The sequence below is a fragment of the Hippopotamus amphibius genome, chromosome 3 (assembly GCF_030028045.1).
Source record: "Hippopotamus amphibius kiboko isolate mHipAmp2 chromosome 3, mHipAmp2.hap2, whole genome shotgun sequence".
In the NCBI taxonomy this organism is placed as follows: Eukaryota; Metazoa; Chordata; class Mammalia; order Artiodactyla; family Hippopotamidae; genus Hippopotamus; species Hippopotamus amphibius.
The window spans coordinates 72985153-73006037 of NC_080188.1; the positions used below are offsets into that span (position 1 = coordinate 72985153).

General features: G+C 38.1%; 1 protein-coding gene across 1 annotated transcript in view; it reads right to left on the reverse strand.

Moving 5' to 3' along the window:
• The window catches only part of RNF150 (ring finger protein 150), a 254113-nt gene that overhangs the window by 56011 nt on the left and 177217 nt on the right, over positions 1-20885 (reverse strand). The gene's annotated exons all lie outside the window — the stretch shown is intronic.

Here is a 20885-nt window from a genome sequence, read left to right on the forward strand (position 1 = left end):
GTGTGTGTGTGTGTGTGTGTGTGTGTGTGAGAGAGAGAGAGAGAGGCAATAAAGAATACCCACGAAGCTTAATCCATAAGTCCTGACCATTCTTAATTGTAAGCTACCAGTCATCTTATTAATGCCACTATTACATATTGTTTTTACATTTCAGATTATTACTCTAATTTCTGCTCTAACCTTTTTAATACTGAAAGCAAGTAACTGCAAATTAAAAAAAAATCAAAGTGAGAACTAAGGGCAACAAAAGCAGTGCTAAAATGAACAGGGTGACCATGTTGGCTATTAACTAACACTCATTTATTCCTAATACCATATTTCTTACGTTGACCGAATAGGAAGACGATTTCCTTATAATTGGGATTACAAAACAATTTTTTCCCTCCCATATGGAAGGAAAAATAAAAGTCACTAGACTAAATAAATAAAGGAACAGGGAAAGAACTTGGAGTTTAGTGAAATGCTCCAACAGTTCAATAAACATCTCTAAGGCAAAGTCTATCTCAACTCATCCTATTTGTGCGATTCGCAGTGGGGTGCTTTCCCTTCCCATGTTTTAATAAAGGCTGCATGAGAAAATAGATACAGAGGAACAACAGGACAATACAGTTTATCTCCTAACGACCTGACAAGCTGGAAATACAGCCGAGCGTTGACCAAAACTCTTCTCCTTCCTTATTCATCAAAGAAAAGCATACCTTTTACAAAGAGCTCTTGAAACCCCTGACAAAAGATGATGCCAACAACTGCATCACAATGCTGACGTGATTATGAATAATATAAGTTCCCATCTGGGGGGCAGAAATGACAAACCCCTGCTAAACTTGTTTCCACATCTATTTATTCTGTTTTTAAATTTATTAAAAATTTTTTATTGGCATATAGTTGATTGACAACGTTGTGTTAGTTTCAGGTGTACAGCCAAGTGAATCAGTTATAAACATACATATATCCACTCTTTTTTAAGATTCTTTTCCCATATAGGTCATTACAGAGTATTGAGTAGAGTTCCCTGTGCTATACAGTAGGTCCTTATTAATCTATTTTATATATAATATTGTGTACATGTCAATCCCAATCTCCCATTTATCCCTCTCTCCCTCCCCCACCCCCACTGGTAACCATAAGTTTGTTTTCTACATCTGTGACTCTACTTCTGTTTTGTAAATAAGTTCATTTGTACCCTTTTTTTAGATTCCACATATACGCGATATCATTTTTATTTTCTGTTGTCCTTTCACCTATATGTGGGACTCCCTCCTCAATTAAAGGACAGGTTTTCCCCCACCGGGAGGAGGAAGGGGGCTGTTGTGGCCCTTCTATCTCATTTAGGCTTTATTAGACCCTGCCACCCTCCCATGGAGGTTAGGATCCTGGGGCTTTCCTTTTGGCACCAAAGCAAGCTGTTTCATTCCCCTTGATGAAACAGTGCTCAAAGAATGTGAGTCACTCAGGGACCAAAGAATCCCATTCTCCTAGGCAACATGTTTAAATAAGATCTATCTAGTGCTTCTGTGGGGAGTCAAAATGTTCCTTCAGAGCTCTGAATCTCGTCTGCAAAGCTGCCAATGAAGTAAGAGTGTGTGTTTAATTAATAAACACGAATTTACTTAATAAACAATATCTACTGGTTACCAAATGCCTACTATGTACCAAGCATGTTACAGACTTTACTAACTCACAACAGCCCTATGAGGTAGAAATTATTATTCACATTTTATGGAGGAGGAAGCTGAAGATGCTTAAAGTAAATTAAATTACCCAAAGAGCTAGTAAACTGCAGAGCTGGGACTCAAAGCCAGTCCTGCTGTCAGTGCTTTGTACCCAAATCTATACTCTACCACACTTTCTCCCCACACTGAACTGTCATGAGCAAGGTGGGGGGGAGTTGGAGGAATTCAAAGTGTTTTATTCTTTCCCAATGTATTTTTGTGCTCCAGCTTAACGGGGGCAGTACTCTAGTTACAGGATTAGGGATTGCACAAAACCAGAGGAAAAGTCATCTACCTTAAGTGTATGCACTTGGCTACAGAAGAGAAACACTGTCAAATACTAGTCTCATCAGGCCCACACTCAGCTATCAGCCTGCTTGCTTTATGTGGGAAGAGGGTAACACTGGCCTCGAAATGCTTTGTCCTCCCCCACTCTCCATGGCCCAATAAATCTGGTAAATATTAGCTGGCAGCTCCATTACCTTTGCACAATTTTCAAATTTGTACCATGAAGTACCACAGAAAGAAATACCCACTTTTTTCAAGGCTCTTCCCAACCTGGTCTGGTTTCTGCTTCCTGCCTTAGCTTTCTAAAATACAAATATGATATCACTCCCCACGTTTGAAATGCTTCAGCTGCTCCCTACTGCCTACAACACAAAGTCACAGCACACAAAGAAGGCTCACCCAATCTGGTCCTTGTCACATCTTCTGCTCCACCCTCATGTTTACCCCACATTCCTCACCATAACTCTGGAATGTCCTTCTCAATTCAAAAAAATTTTTTTTGGTGTGGCAAGTCTTGCTCATAATTCAAGACACAGCTCATATGTCCCTTTTCTTCCCTTAACATTCCATCCCTTTTCTCCAAACTCTGCCAAGGAGACTCAGTTTCTTTTCTTTTTTTCTATTCTGTTTTCTCACATATGTTGCAGCAGTTGAGTATGTGCTCTGATTTCAGGGTTTGAAGACCCCTCCTTAGCTTTGTGATCTTTGGCAAGTAATTTAAGTTGTCTGTGGCTCAGTTTTCTCTTCTAGTTTTATGACAATGTCCTTTAATTGACAACCCTCTGAAGTAATAGTCTGTGATAACCCTACAGAAGGTTTTTTTTTTTATCACAATTGAAGGACAAAGGTCACAAAGAAGAACAAACGAAGCCTAAAGTTAGTAGAAGGAAAGAAATAACAAAATTAGAGCAGAAATAAATGAAATAGATGTTAAAAAGACAACAGAGAAGATCAATGAAACTAAGCGCTGATTCTTTGAAAAGGTAAACTGAATTTACAAGTCCTTAGCTAGGCTCACCAAGAAAAAAAGAAAGAGGACCCAAATAAATAAACTCAGAAATGCAGGAGGAGGTGTTACCATTGATAACCACAGAAGTACAAATGATAATAAGAGACTATTATAAACAATTACATGCCAACTAATTGGACAACCTAGAAGAAATGGATAAATTTCTAGAAATGTACAACCTAACAAGACTAAATCATGGCAAAATAGAAAATCTGAACAGACCAATTACTAGTAAGGAGATTGAATCAGTAATCAAAAGCCTTCAACAAGTAAAAGTTCAGAATCAGATACCCTCACTGGTGAATTCTACCAAACATTCAAAGAAGAACTAATATCAATCCTTCTCAAATTCTTCCAAAAGATAAAAGAGGAGAGCACTCTTCCAAACTCATTTTATAAGGCCAGCATTACCCTGTTACCCAAACTAGATAAGGACCTCAGAAGAAAAGAAAATTACAGGCCAGCATCCCTGATAAACATAGGTGCAAAAATCCTTAACAATATATTAGCAAAGTGAATTCAACAATACATTAAAGAGATCACACGTCATGATCAAGTGGGATTTATTCCAGGGATGTAAGTATGGTTCAATATCCACAATTACACCATGTTAACAAATGAAGGGTAAAAGTCAAATAACAGTCTCAATAGATGCAGAAAAATCATTTGACAAAATTCAACATTTATGATAAAAACTCTTAACAAAGCAGGTATGGAGGGAAAGTACCTCAACATAATGAAGGCCAGATATGACAAACTCACAGCTAACATCATATTCAATGGTGAAGAGCTGAAAGGATGTCCACTCTAGCCACTTTTATTCAACATAGTATTGGAAGTACTAACCAGAGCACTTAGACAAGAAAAAGAAATAAAAGGTATTCAGATTGGAAAGGAAGAAGTAAAACTGTCACTATTTGCAGATGACATGGTATTATATATAGAAAACCTTAAAGACTCCTTCAAAAAACCGTTAGAATACATGAATTCAGTAAAGTTGCAGGATACAAAATCAATACTCAAAAATCTGTTGCATTTCTATACATGAGTAACAAACTGTTAGACAAAGAAATTAAGAAAACAATCCCATTTACAACTGTATCAAAAAGAATAAAATACCTAGGAATAAATTTGACCAAGGAGGTGGAAGGCTGTGTATTGAAAACTATAAGACATTACTGAAAGAAACTAAAGAAGAAACAAATTAATGAAGAGATATGCCATGCTTATGGATTGGAAGAATCAGTATTGTTCAAATGTCCACACTACCCAGAGCAATTTACAGATTCAGTGCAATCCCTACCAAAATTCCAATGGTAGTTTTCAAAGAAATAGAACAAATAATCCTAAAATTTGTATGAAATCACCACCCCCCCACCCCCAAATAGCCAAAGAAACCTTGAGAAAGAAGAACAAAGCTGGATGCATCACACTCCCTGATTATAAAGCTATAGTAATTAGAACAATACGGTATTGGCACAAAAACAGACACAGATCAATGCAACAGAATAGAGAGCTCAGAAATAAACCCACATATATATAGTCAATTAACTTATGACAAAGGAGCCAAGAATATACAATTGGGAAAGGACAATCTCTTCAATAAATGGTGTTGGGAAAACTGGACAGTCACATGTAAGAGAATGAAACTTGAACTATCTTATACCATATACAAAAATGGATTAAAGACTTGAATGTAAGACCTGAAACCCTAAAACTCCTAGACGAAAATGTAAGTGATAAGCTCCTTGACATAGGTCTTGGAGATGATTTTTTGAATCTGACACCAAAGTTAAAAGCAACAAAAGCAAAAATAAACAAGTGGGACTACATCAAATGAAAAAGCTTCTGCATAGCAAAGGAAACCATCAAAAAATAAAATAAAATAAAAAGGAAACTTTCTAAATGGGAGAAAATATTTGCAGATCAGGTATCTGATAAGGAGCTAATACCCAAAATATATAAAGAGCTTATGCAACTCAACAGCAAAAAACCCCCAAACAATCCAATTAGAGAACGGGCAGAAGATCTGAATAGACATTTTTCTGAAGAAGACATACAGATTGCCAAGAGGCACAGGAAAATACACGCAACACTTTTAATCATCAGGAAAATGCAAATCAAAACCACAATGAGATACCACCTTGCACCTCTCAAAATGGCTATTATCAAAAAGACAACAAATAATAAGTATCAGCAAAGATGTAGAGAAAGGGAACCCTCATGTACTGTTGGGAAAGTAAATTGGTGCAGCCACCATGGAGAACAGTGTGGAGATTCCTCAAAAAACTAAAAATAGAACCACCATAAGATCCAGCAATTCCACTTCTATGTATTTATCTGAAGAAAATGTAAACACTGACTCTAAAAGATATATGCACCCCCATGTTCACTGCAGCATTATTTACAATAGCCAAACATGGAGTCCATTGAGGATAAATGGATAAAGAAATTGTGGTATATATACACAATGAAATATTATTCAGCCATAAAAAAGGATGAAATCTTGCCATTTGTGACAACTGAATGGACCTTGAGGTCATTATGTTAAGTGGATAAATCAGACAGAGAAAGACAAATACCATATGATCTCCCTTACATGTGAAATTTAAAAAGAAACAAAAACAAGCTCATAGATACAGAGAATAGATTGGTGGTTGTCAGAGGTGTGGGATGAGGAGTGGGAGAGATGGGTGAAGGGGGTCAAAAGGTAGAAAGAGAAAGAAGGAAAAGAAAGAAAGGAAGGAAGGAAGGAAGGGAAAGAAAGAAGAAAAAGGAAGGAAGGAAGGAGGATGGAAGGAAGGAAGAAAGAAGGAAGGAAGGAAGGAACGAAAAAGAAAGGAAAGGAAGGAAGGAAAGAAAGAAGGAAGGAAGGAAAGAAAGAAAAAGAAAGGGAGGAAGCAAGGAAATAAGGAAGGAAGGAAGGGACAAAGTTTTGTTACCGCTTAGGTAATGTCATTCCTAATTCCTAATCAACTGATAACCATTGATTGCATGTTGATCTTGTATCCAGACAACTTAAAAATTATTTTGTCTGTTCTAACACATTTTCAATAATAGACGATTATACTGCTGGTAAAAAATATTTCTTGTTAATTTTTTTGCCCAAACTCATTTTAAGACTTCAGATAAATGTGTTAAAACATTTGTAAAAATATTTCCTAACTGAAGTCAGAAAAATGGAAATTAAACAAGATAATTCTTGTTCATAATTGGCATTTGTTTTTAAATTTGATAATAGCTCATGTTGGCAATAGTGTAAACGGTCTTACATACTTTTGGTGGGAATGTAACCCACTGATGTAACCTTTTGTGAGGGCAATATGGCAGAGTGAAATCAATTTTGAAATGCATAACCCTTTTGATCCAGTTAAAAAGAAGATTTCAGTTTAGATTTATGTCTTCAAAGTGAGAATCAATTGAAGTTGTTAATATAAAAAAAAGACAAAAAACATTACCTGGTAAATAAGAAGTAAAGTGTCATCATTTAATTAACAGTAACTTAGCTCCTCTTCCTTGCAAGTGAGTTTTCTATGGTAGAGCTTACTCTGGAAGCACTTTCCTTAATTTTTATGGACTCTAAAATATGAGAAAATTCTGCCTTCTTCTGGGGGGCCTAATGAGGACATTACAGGGTTGGTGAGCCCATGCGCTGCCCAGACTGCCTGGCAGACATCATACTGGGCCAGTCCTTCCACGCAAATCTCATTTTGAGGGTATGGATTTATGGACCTGAGCACAGGCATCACTCAGTTAGAATGACCACAATGGCACTGACGATGACATTACAGAATGTCAACTGAGCCCAGACAGTGTCATGAATATTGCTTAGGAGAAATACACTCTACTCCTACCCAGACGAAGGAACTCTAAAGTGCCCTTGCTGATTTTCTTGAGTAGGATTTCACTCAGTCCATGTTCCTAAAATCAGGTCAATTCAATGAGAGCTTCACCAGAATCTTGACTGCCATAGCTTTGAAAAACACATGAAAATCACTGGCTTCTTCTGGGCGTTATCTTTGGCCCAAATGCCGTGCCTGTTGGTCCAGTAACCAGCAATCCAAGCATTCAGTGTATTTTGAAATGTCTCTATGTTTCTTACTCTGTTGTATTATGCAAACCAGTAGGTTTAATCTCCATCCATGTTACTGAGAAAAGAGCCTTTCTGACATGGTGGCACTTCAGTATCGTGTACTACTATGGAAGGTGGACTTGGTTACACATGAGGAAGTCTGAAAAAGAATATTTCTGTATATTGCTAAAGACATTCTAAAACTGATACCAGAACTCATTACTAGGAATGCTAAGTTCTGAGAAAAAGTAAGAAAATCAACACAGCATGACAAATTTATTAATGTGTAACAGTTACGTGGTGGTACTTGATGCAGAACATGGTGCTAGGGCTCGGGGGTACAAAGATGAATCAGACACACCTCCTGTTTGTGAGGTGTTTTAAACAGAGAATTGACAGGCTGAGAGAAGATGCACAGTCCACACTGTGTAGAGCTTACAGGCTCAGGCTTGGGGGTAAAGCAGATTTCATTTTTAATCTTGGCAGACTACTCTGGAATAACCCTTTAACCTCTCCAAGCCTTAGTTTCTTCATTTATAACATAAGGATAATAATAGTACCTATCTGAGGCATTCATGAACTTCGTTCATCCCATATATTGGCTCTCCATCTTTCAGGCACATAGGAAGAACACAGCTCTCCTGGTGGTAGCTATGGCTATGTGACTAATTCTGGCCAATAAATTATGATGAGAAATGATGGATTTCACTTCAAGTGACGGCATTTAATTACTGGCCTGTCAATGCACAATGTTCAAGTGGAGACTGCTTTGTCAGCCTATGATGAGCAGACTCTCCTTGCTGACACACAAATGGACATAAAACATAAGTAAGATATCTTTGTTGTATTAAGCCACTGAGAGTTGGGAGGTTTTGTTGCTGTTGTTTACTGCAGCAACTCCTAGCCCATCCTGACTAGTAAATACCTTATGGGATTGTAGTAAGGATGAAATACTTGCTTGTAAAGCGCTTAGTTACTGTTCTGTGGATAACAGCAACATTAACTATTTTAAGTGATGTTAGCACAACATGTAAAGTGACAGGTCAGAAACAGATACAAGTCAATGTGCCACAGAATTCAAAGAAGGGAGCAGTTATTTTGTGACGAAATCAGGAAACTACAGGATGTGAAGAACTAAGAAGTGTGGATATTAGAGGAAAGAAATCCAAGGGGAAGGCATTTCCATGAGAAAAGGCACTGCAGCAGTATCATGATTACGTATGAGAAACTCAGCCGGGTTAAAAGCTAGACTGTTTCAAAACTAGGAACTGGAAATAAAGTTGGAAAGGATGGGTCCAAATCAGTGTTATGAAATCATCTAGATGGGCTGAGCAGAAGGAGGTATAAACAATGAAGAAAATAATCATAGACTTGAGCCAGACCTTCCCTCATTCCTTCTGATCGTGAAATGCTCATCATCAAGTTACTTCCTTCAATGGCATGTCCTCTTTCTGTGTCTCCTATGCAGAAAGTCCTTGCCGTGGTGACCATGCAGTGACCATGCAGTGTTGTGGGGCCAGTTAAGTAGACACCCGCCTCTCCCTACCATAAACTCTACCCAACCAGCCCAGTGCCTCTCTGTGGGAGCGATTCTGCTATTGGGCTTGGTCTGAAATGTTTGGACCAATTTTGAGAAGCTGCATTTATCCCTGATTCTCCCTATTTAGGTTATGTAAACATCATTTTTTAAAAAAAGGAGAAAGAAGAAAAGGAAAGGGAAAAAATGCTGTCACACAGAACCGGTAGCAATCATATCATGTCTGTTGTTATAAACACAATTGCTTTGTTTTGGCAAGCTAATCTGCTATACTAGCAGTTTTACCTGATGCAGGGGAAAATAAAAGAATGCAATAAAGTAAATTATGGCTCACTTCACTAGCACAAACACTGCCCTTCTGTGAAAAAGGCGGGTCTGTTTTCAGGCCCATGATAACAAGCTTGGAATCACTGTGGAGAAAGCAAATTCCTTAAAGCTGGGCTCGATTTGATCTGGATTCCTTGGGGTTCTTAGACATTTGGCTTAGAGTGAGATGGGGGTTTCTGAGGCAGACTCAGAGCCAAAACCATAGGCCCAGAGAGCTGAGTGCATAGCAGAGCACCCCCATGGGACAGCGGGGAGAGTGGGGCTACGATGTCACTTGCATAGCAGTGGTACCAGCGCCTTGGAAAGAGTACTGGCCCAGAAGTCAGAAACCTAGCTGTGTTTTGGACTCTATGATCTTCTGAGTTAAGGTTTTCCTTTAGTTAAATAAAGGGATATTAACGGTCCCTGTGCTAACTCTATTATAGGCTGTTGTGAGATGCAAGGTAGACTTATATTAAAAGAGCTTTGTAAACAGCAGAATGCTTTTCAAAGTATTATAATAAATGGCCACTTATTTCAGCCATTTGTCCACAGTGCTGAGATTAAATAGCAGTGAAGAAAAACCAACAAAACTTAAAGAACTAAGAAGCTGCATCAGATCCTCTTGCTACTGAACTCAATTTCTTTTTTAGCGAATGGAAGAAATCGATCCTTTGGGGATGTGCCTTCTGAGGGAATTGCAGAATCGTCCTCTTACAGTGTGTCTCATTCCTTTGGGTTCTGGCAGAGGGAGGCTCTGTGCTTAAAACTCGACGCTGGTCTAATTATATTGTTTGGCTGGGGCAGCAGAACTGGTTGGCATTCGTCCTGAGGGTATAGCTGATGAACATAACTGGGGAGCAGGACATTTGAAGTCAGAATGCCATACTTAACAAGGTTATTACAGTTCAAGACTTCTTTCTGAAGGTGGCATTTGCTTTGCTGAAAATGCAACAGAAAATAATACAGCAGACGTCATTTACCAACACGGCTATCTCCTTTCATGCATCCTTCTTTTAATCCGCTAGATGAAGTGATAGCTAATTTTTGGCAGTTTATTCACAAAAATCCAAAGTAATCAAAGAAAAATGATTAGAAAGCACCATCAACAAACTCTGATCTTAAATGTTATGTACTTTTGACTAATTTACAAAGCGAACTTTTTTTTAAGTCCACAGATAGTTTCTTTGGTACCCTAACATCTTTCATTATTTTACATTAAGGTTTAATATACAGTAAAATGCATAAATCTTAAGTAAACTGGATGATTTCTTAAGTATGTATATATTTATTTACACACTACCCAGATGAAGATTTATGCTGTCTCCATCACCCCAGAGAGCTCTCTCCTGCTCATGACCAGGCAATACCCACTCCCTGCCATGAACCCATCATTAAGACTTCAGTCACCAAAGATTAGCTTTGCCTGTGATTAAATTTCATATTAATGGAATCATAAAGTATCTATTCTTTTTTCTTGGCTTCTTTGGTTCAATGTAATGTTTTCAGATTCATCTCTGCTTTAATGTACATCCATTGATCGCTTGTTTCCTTTTTATTGCTGAGTAGTAGTCCATTGTATGAATGTACCCTAATTGAGTTTCAGATTTTTCCTGTTGTTAGACCTTGGGGTTATTTTTTGGCTATTATGAATAAATGTGCTATGACAACCATTCTTGTACAAGTCTTTCTGTGAATGTATGCATTCATTTCTCTTGGGTATCTATCCAAGAGTGAAATTGCTAGGTTACAGGATAGTGTATGTTTAACTTCAGTAGAAAATGACAAATTTCCAAAGCAGTTGTGCTATTTTAAACTCCCAGCACACTATATAACTTTTAATTTGGCAGAGTATGTAAAACTATGTTCCTGAAAGAATTTTTTAAATAACAGTTTTCATAAATAATGACTATTGAGTGGGATGCCTACACCAACATAAAGTTCAGAGAAACTTGAAAAATGTAGTTAATTGCTCAGTTGTTTTATTATTATTATTATTATTGGTAAAGAAAGATTAGAGATAAAAATAAAGCTAAAAATTCATAAATTTTATAACATAACTTTTTTCTATTAATCCAAAAGCATCATAAAAACCAAACATATTTAAATGAGAAAAAATGCTATTTACCATGAAAACAAAAATGTTAAAAATAGTTCACATCACATTTTATCAGTTCTATGCCATATCATTTTCCTCCCCCATTTTAACACCTCTGAAATCAGGAAGCATCTTACCATCAATGACAATTCACATTTACATTAGATATGCCAACTAAAAATTGTCGCTTGCCGTCTGGTTCTATAAGAATGAAGTCACTAACCACGTGCTAACCTTTAACACACCCTGGAAGGAGTTCAGGGTGGAGATCAGGAATGAGGCACTCTGTGCTCGGGGAAAAACTGGCAAGACAGGCCTTCAGATAGTTAGATATTTTGGGGAGAAGATTTTATGAGCCCAATTCCTTGCATGTTCTCATATCTAGAAAAGCACTGAAATCATTAATGTAGACATCTGCATCTCGTGGCTAGCAGCAACCTTTCTGTGACTACCAGCAACCTTCTGACAAAATGCATGCTTGACTGCACATCTCCTGCTTCACCAAAATCACATATTCTAACCTCCCCCACCCTCTTCTTTGGAAGATTTCCCTAGAGGTATCTGAGGCTGTCTCCCAGGCTATAGTCCTCATTAAGCCTCAGATAAAACTGAACTCACAACTCTCACACTGTGAAGATTTTTTCAGTTGACAGATAGGATACGTGAAAAGCTTAGGTTAGTCAAGAGTAATATCTCAGAAGAGTTTAGGTTAGTCAAGAGTAATATCTCAGAGAAATCAAAGACATGGGAATTAAAGCTAAGTGCTACCTTTGTATTTGGCTATTAGGTGAGAAAGATGCTTAAATGTGGTACTATTTATTGGTTCCATAAGAACACTAATGCAAGCTCATCCTTCTAGTGTTTGGTGTAAATCTTTATCACCTTTCAATAAAGCAGTTAGACAAAACTTATCAAGATCCTTTGGAAAGCACTTTTGACCCAGGAAGTTCACTTTTAGGAACATATCCTAAGTGATAAATACAGAAAAAAAAAAAAAATCGAGATCATGATTTTATAATGATGAAAACTGGAGGCAATTTAAATGCTGAACAATAGGGGGGACAGTTAAAGAAACTCCAATAACGGACCATTATGCAACCATTAAAATATTTTAAGATAATTTCTAAAGTTACAGGAAAATGCTTACTTTTTAATATTGGATGAAAAAGTGGAATAAAAATTATATTAGTGGCCTGTCTCTACAATGTTTAACAACATACATGGGATTTTATATATATATATACTTACATTATAAAAATTAAGTATACTAATATTAATAATGATTATTTCCGGGTGGTGAGATTATTTTTCTTTACTTCCTTATACTTTTCACCATTTAAAAAATTTCTTATAATTAGTAATCAAACATTTAAAGTTATTTTAAAAATATAAAACAGCAAAGAAAAGAATGACCAACAAGCTAATTTGCATAACATGGGCATGAAAGAGTAAGTCAAATCTTATAAAAATCAGCCGGCATTCAACACTTTTTTAAAAAAAGGAACTTGGAAAAAAATCTGTTCCTAATCAAGCGTATGTTAACAGGCACACCAGTGTAAAGTCAGGACAGACCAGTTCTGCCTGGCTAGAAAGCATCCCTTTGTTTTCCACTTCACGAGTTACAAAGCTCACTGTCAGAATCCTGATCACATTAGTGTTTTGTAGACTATTTTTTACCCATAAAGAGGTTGGAATCTTCTGTTCACACAGACATTCAGTTCATTTGACTCATCTTAAAATTAGATGGGTCCCTGAGGTTCGAAATCTTAAGGGGCTAGTGTCTATTTTTAGTGCCTTTGGTAAAACTTGTGATTTTCCGAAGTTCTCAAATATTAAAATGACGTTCATTTCTACGTCAGATTATAATGCTTCACGTTATTGTCCTTTATTATGATCATGCCGTGTCTGACAGGGAGAGTGAATGAGAGCCCCTAAATTCACAGATGAATATCAGAGTCCAACTGTGACACTGCCTTAGGTTATCACTGAAGGACCCAAGACCTGGATCCTACATCAGAGTTTCAGGAGAAGCAGGGGAGGCTATGAATTGCCCAGGTGGGTTTAGTTGGAGGCATCCAACGAGAACAAGGAAACTCTCTGGGACACAGTGAATAAGCAGAGAGAGAGGTCCATTGGATGCAAGCCACTGGCAGTAACGCGCTTGTCGGGTAGGCACTGGGCTCTCACCAACATTAGCTCCGTAAATCTTACTAATTCAATTTTAAGGAGCCTGGTCCTCGGCAGGCAAGTCACTCTGGGAGCCTTAGATTTGTTCACAAAGCTTTGCAAATGGATCCCTCTCCTGTTTGCCACGTACTAGATCTCTCCCAGAGCTGCCTCTCTTGTAGAGGAAGATATCACCTGTCCTTAGGGATAGGAGTTAATGGATTGTAGTGTCTGAGGAGTCAATAATTAGGTCCATGTTAAAAGTATACATACATCCATTACATCAACTGAGAAAGGAAAGTAGCTGGTTGTTTCGGTAGATGGACAAAGATGATGTATAAGCCTCTTGTCAAGTGTAGACAGATGGTATGCAACAGACCCTCAGAGAATTCACTGAATTAGGAGACCAAATCAACAGCCTTCAAAAAATTCCTTTTCCAAATCTCTAAGCCTATCCTTTTTCGTATCTCTCTGATTCAGATACTGGAATGTCATTAGAAATTCCTTTGCAAATGAGAGTGTCTATTGCCCTGATTTGCACATACAAGCTTTATCTGTCCTCTATTAATTTGTTCTATACTTTAACAGTAACCATTTCTTCTGTTTTCTCTTTTTAGTCTGGCATATTATTGTGTTTAAATCTCCATTTCATCTCTTTCAATACCACTGCTATTAGTCATGTTCTGATTTTGTAAAAATGCAGACCTAAGTTTCAAAGAAGGGGGGAAAAAAGGAAACAGTATGATATATTCTATGTCCTGAATTACTAAAGAGATCTCTTACACAGAAACAACTGAAATCTAGCCTCATTTCTAAAACAGAGAGATAAAAAAGAGGAAGGGTAGCATAGCATTCAGACACAGAATCCAACAACTGTCTATCCAAATGGGAACTCTGACTAAATGACCCAATTACGGGATTGCTTTTGGTTGAATAACTTAGAAGAAAGTTTTAAAACGATAAGCCAAAGCTGGTCTTCAGGTTGTTTTGTTTTGCTGTGTTTTGTTTTGTTTTGATTTTTGAGTGAGAAAGAAAATCTGTTTCAGGATTTGAAATCTGTTTCTTCTGTTACAGATTTTGAATAACAGCGCCCTAACTGCTGGATTTTTTTTCTATTGTTTCCAATCCAAATGGAAAGATATGAGAATCTTTCAAATGCAAACAAATACAGATGTATCTATCAGTCACCATCTGACAGGGGCAGCTATTTTCAAGTATTCCGAATGGCTGACTCATGCTAGGTTTACCTCCTGAATCTCTCCTGACTAGACCCTTCTCCCTATATGCCCAGTGCCAACACTTCAAGTCAGGCGGAGAGCATTTCTTGCCTTGACTTTGCCATAGTCTCCTCACTGGTCCCCCTGACTCCATTCAGATCCCTTTAAGCCGCATTCCACTTGATGCCAGTACACTGTGTACAGAGCAAAAGCTGAATGCCTCAGCAGGTCCTCCTTAGCCGGGCATGCAGGTCCTAAATGATCTGGGCTGACCTACCTCTCCACCATTATCTTGACATGTGCATTATATTCTGACAACTCCAGGCTACCACTAGTTATCTTTGCTTGGAGTATTCTTCTTAGCTCTGACTGACCGGAAAACTCCTTCAGTACCACTTTCTGGAAAGCAACTAGGCAATTTGAATTTGTAGCCTTAGAAACAAAGAAATGATCCAAAAATGTAACTCAGGTCTACACACACATAGCTATTTATCACAGCCCTATTTATAGTAGCAAAAAAAGCATGTGGGTATGGAAGGGAGGAGCCACATAAATGCCCCAAAATAGTCAAATAAATTAGGACATAGGGGATATTACATATCAATTAAAAATGATATTGACAAAGTTTTAAACACATGGAAAATGTTTCCTCTAGAAAGGACTTAAGGTGACTTAAGAGATGCAGATATCCAAAAAGTTGCCATAAAAGCAAAAGAAGAAAGAAAAATAAGAACAGAGACATAAAACAGAGTCAGGGATGAAGCAAAAAATCCCTTTAGGATATGGGATGCGCTACAGATTTGGCTCTTGGCTTTCTATCAACAAACATAGGGAAAAAAACCCCTGGAAAACGGCACAGTTTCGTATGCACAATACAAAACCTTCCCTTGCTCAGGAGGAATGCGGGTATTCCATATGTGAACTGCTCTGGCGAGTCCTCACGATGAAACCAGAGTAAAAATTCTAGAGTAAAAATCCTAACAAGAGCCACAATGGCAAGTTTCCTCAGATTACTTCTTACAGTAATTCCTGATGAAATCAGTGGCAACTGCACCAACCAACTCAATTCTCTTGTAAGGAGCGAATATGAAACAGTGCCGAATATGAAATAGGGCACGTTCTTAATTTTCTGTGAATCTACCGTGTTACTGAAATACATTTTAGAGAAACAGAAGGACCGAATTATATTTCAATTAATCTTCCTAAAGAAACTTTTTTAAAGTCATACTTCTGATGTACTTAATAAGTTTAAATCTGTACTCACTAAAAAAGTACCGGGAGTCCAGCTAATCTAGCTGGACAATTAAAAATAGACCTAGGGGAATAAATGATTAAGGGGCAGGAGTAGCAACAGGGAGATTAGTGCGAAGGCTACTGCAGAAAGCCAGGAAAAAATGGATGGTGGTAATGATTTTAGTTATAGCCACAGGAACAGTAACACGTCTAATAATAATGATAAGAGTAATATCACATCAGTATTGTAATAAGAGCAATAATAATAATACCAGATATATTCAGAATTATCATTCATTATCAGGTTTCGAACTGAATACGTAAAAATCCATTTTTAGCTAGCTAAATTAGATTCTTGAATCAAAACCTAAGTTCCTTCATGGACATTTTCTTCTGTTAATATAAATCAAGCCTAAATTAAAACACACACACACCACACCAGGCTGGGGGAGTGGAGAGTTATGGTTTAATGGCTACAGAGTTTCAATCTGGAGATGGATGGCCCTCATGGGTGCACAATAACTTGAATATACTGTATGTCATGGAAATATAAACTTAAAAGTCATTAAAATGATCAATTTTATGCTGTGTATATTTTACCACACGCAGGTAAGCTTGCTCAGGACAAAACCGAACCTGTTGTGAAGAGTGAGGAGCCCAACAAGCCATGGACCTACAGAGCCGCTCACTGACCTCAACTCCCAGCTCCAAAATGCACACAAAGTCCTCAGTAAAAGTGCAGGCAGTGTGGACAGCACTGCCTCCTCCAGTACCCTCCAGGAAACACAATTTACAAAATGTAACTCAGGTAGGAGACGGATGGGCCCCTGGGCCAGACAGCTGGTGTGTTGTCAAGTGGAGTAAAATGGAAGCTTGGCTCCCACCCAGAACCTCCAAGGACAAAGCCAGTGGCAGAAGCTGAGCTCTGCTGAGGTAAAGAGATAAGGTGACAACTCCTGAGGTCAAGGAAAACTTGCCTCTCTGCACATATGGAAGAAAGCTCCTTGGGGGTCGAAAAGGGAGAGGGCGCCATCCCATAGTAAGTGTGGACATACCCCCACAGGCCTCAGCAGGTGGGATCCATCTTAGCAAAAAGTCATGCATGCATCTTGGGGAGGGTCCTAGGACTGGTCAGGTGTGAGAAAAGAAACAAGATAATTGGCCAAATGTAAACAAAGACACTGGAAGGTCTGTCCTATATAAGTGATTTAAACCACCTCTGTACTGAGCTTCTCCTCATTAGAGAGGACGCCCATAGGCTTTCTCTCTGGGTGTGTGTTTCTCTCTTGCTTCTGGTTTAAACTGTTTCTCTGTGTCCTTTCCCGTAGTTATGCTGTATCTCTAATAATAAACTTTGTACCTGTTTTTACAGTTTTTGCCTCCTGGAAAAATTCTTGCTTTCAATGGGGATAAGAGCCAGGGCCACTCTTCTTCCAGCTCCCAGCCCCTGGTGGACTGGCGGCTAGGATTTCTGGTTTTCATCCAGGCTATCCAGGTTCAATTCCTGGGCAGAGAACTGAGATCTCTTTTGGGAACACACCCTGCTGTCTCTCTGGGATCATAACTACAGGAGGTACTGTATAAGTGTGAAAATTTTGTATACAAACTGATTAAAAGTTGGAGGCACAGCTACCAAAGATAAACACTTGAGTTTTAGACGATTTTATTTGTAATTCAACTGTAACAATAATAAGCCAGTAAGACACGCGGCCTCCATGGGCCATTACTACCCAGCCAAACTCTGTCCTCTGTCTATGAAAAACAGCTTTGCTGTCTCTGGTGGGCTGGGATGATGCAATGTGAACTGCTCATCAATGGGTTACTAAGGAATGAGCTAAAGGGAGTCAGGACACATTCCAGTTTTAAACGCTCCAAGGACAATTCTGACTGGCCCATGAAAAGACCCGGATTCTTGAGGAATAAGAGCCAACATCCCAGGGTCTTTGGTTGATTTATTCAACCTAGACGTTGATCAGCTTCTGCCTACGGAGTCAGAGGCCAAAGGAAGTTTGAAACGAGACACAATAACTTAGTACTATTTCTCGCAAATTCTTTTAATGTTAAGTGAAAAGAGCAGGATATTAGTTGATGTTGACAGTAGTATCTCAAACTTGCAGAAAACAGGCATAGGAAATAAAAGGAAATTATAAAAATGTTAGCAGTTGTTCCCTGTATGAGGGAGTTACACAGAGGATTACATATTTATCCATTCTACAAATTTTCTAAAATGACGATGTAATGGGAAAAACAACCATGGTTAAAAAATATGAAGGGGTGTGTGTGTGTGTGGAGCCTTTCTTAACTTCCTTATGGCTGGTATTAGTTTCTCCAAATTTTTAATTAATTTTGCTATTATTGCTGCATATATGACACTCTGTATTGTGATCACTTAAACTCCCATCTCTCCCTCACTAGCCTGATTCCCCTTAGAGCAGGCAATGTGCCATGTGTCTTTCCATGTCTGACACTTCACACTATTCCTGGCATACAGTTGCTACAAAAGAAATGTTTGTTGTTTCAAATAAAGCATTTAGTTACTAAAAAGGTTACGGCAAGGGTCTGTTTGTTTGCCAAGGAGCTTTAATACTTTTTCCTAAATTGTGGGGGAGAGTTTGCAAACAAAGGAAAAGACAGTAGTAGAAACTAATATCTCCCCAAATCAGTGATAATACTTCAGTTATAAATTAGAGATAGGAAAAAACTGCATAGGCACATAGAGAAAGGATGCATTCATTGCTTTGTTTTTAAAAATTGACAAACAAGGACTTTCTGCCCAAGGAGGTAACACTCTTTCTAAGACACTGTGTTTGAAACTGGGTTGTTAAATAGATTGAAATGAATAGCCTCTGAAGGACAATGGGGACACTCTAGGATAAAAGCCACAGAAGAATCAGACAGCCCCAACTTCTTCTCTGCACAAGAGAAGACAACAGAACTTTAATAAGATACCTTTTGTGACTAAGAATCGTAATTGCAAGTACGAACCCGAGTCACAGAAACCAGCCCTAAAATATAGTGCGTTATATGTTTTGGCATAGATGTGTTGCAGCAAAACCAGAGTTCCTGGGAAAACGTCTTAGTGGTGTATTAGGATCCAATCCAAACCACAAAAGTTAGACCTGAGGTGTTTTGTGTGCGGCTGTGGGTCCCTCCCTCACATGAACCGTGCACGTCCAGGCTTACCCAAGAGGGGAAGCTTGCCTTCAAGTGTTAGAGAAGGACCCTGATGAAGTAAGAACAAGGGCGAAGAAACGGTACACGAATATGTGCACAATTTAACTGTAATCATCACCATGACTACAAATAAAGAGGAAGAATCGTTTATTAATTCATCCTAATCTGTGCAAGTGTCTTTAAAAGAGACACAATCGGCAGAATGATTTTGAAAAAGTCATGGTACAAGACTGGGCGATTTGGAAAGACACCCTAAATGGCAACCGTAGAGAAGGGAGGCACCCAGCGTGTCAGGAGTTGGGAGGCCACAGAAAAGAGTGTGAGGGAAGAAAGACAATATGCTGGAACATTTTTTGAAACTGTTTTTACTCCAAGGAGATGCAAAGAATTCTGTGGATGAGTCAGCTTGGAAATAATGGGAAAGAGAGACTATGTAGTTCACAGGAGCAAAGGCTTAATAATACCCCAGAGGAAATTATCTAGCAAATGCCAGTGCATTTGTTTGATAACATCCATTAGTGAGAACTGTCTGGCAGAAACCAGCAACAGGCATAAAAATATCTTGATTTTAAAAGCTGCATGGAAAAATCAGATGAGCTCTTCAAAGAGTAGGTCTGTGTGGCTCGTCTAAGATCAAACAGTAACTATAACCTGTGTTTGGTAATGCTCGATGTATTTGTTATTTAAAGCAGGGCCCGCAGGAAGGAAATGAAAGCAGATGGACAGCAAGGAACTTGAAGCAAAAAGAATCAAGAAATAAGCTGAGAAGCAAATGAGGATGTAAAAAGGAGGAACCTGAGGCCAAACTAAACTGGTTTAGGACAAGGGCTAGCATAAATAAAGTTCCTAAAGTTTCTTTTCTTGCGTGTGACAAATATCAAAGTGTTATTTTTGTCTTGGTTAATATTTCCAGAAAGTATACTATAAAAGGAGATCTGGGATAATATATCATGACAATCTAAACACTGCTAAAGCAATGTAATTTGTCATACTTAAAAACTGAAATTGGCCAAATGGTCCACAACAGGAGCATGGCAAATTACACTGTGGTACATCTATGACTTGGATATTATGCAGCCCCTAGAAATTATACGTAGTAACATGAAACACACTCATGAGAGAGCTCTAAATGAACAAGGTATTTTATACTGTGTGAATGATGGAGTTAAAGCGGCCTATATATAGTTTTTAAAACAGATTTTCTTAATTACATTTGTAAAGGTCGTTGGATTCTCAGGGAAAAGATGCTATTTGACTTTAATTTTAGCTTTGGATATGTTTTATTAGTAGGAGCGTCATAGGGCTCTAAGCCAGCTCCAAAGGAAAGTAAAAGCAAGCACTTTCCTTGCTTATAGCTATGAGGCTTTATAAAACTTTTAATAAAATATTGCAGAGAGGAAAGATGCTACCAGCAGGGGCCCTCTGTAGTTCGCATACTGCCATTCTTGGCGAGCATCTCTAGAAGTCACCAGGCAAATACCAAGTACAATGTCTAGAGAGAGAATTTATCTATAGTACCCTCATATGAAGGACACTGCCGAGTCTTTACGTGTCCTGATTTATGCTTGGTTCTTAGAGACAGTCAAGCGTCTATAAACTAAGGAAAGAGAATCTTCCTTGAAGGGCCACCAAGAGTGCACTTTCTACAGGCCTTTTTCCCTACTGATCAATTCGCCTGAGAGTATTTCAAGCGCAATCCATTCCCCTTGGAGTGTCTGTATCTATTTGAGTATCTTGTCGCTTTTTGTCACTTCTTTGTCATTTTGGGATTATCGAACTAATTCCTCTAAGGCATATCTTATTTCTTTTGTGTTTCTAATAAATAGTTCTTAACATCGCATTGTTTTATGACGAATGGATTGTTTTATATCTGGTGGTGTCTGTTTTCTTCATTTACTTAAATACTCAAGAATTTTTAAAGCCCATATTTCTAAGTGAAGACTCTTTCTTTAAGGCAGAATTAAATTTTTATTTTTAGGACACTTGCACAGATGCAAAAACACTAAAAAAGCTTTAGGCAAATTTAAAATATTTTATTTTACTGAAATATTTAAATTTATTTAATTTTAACTG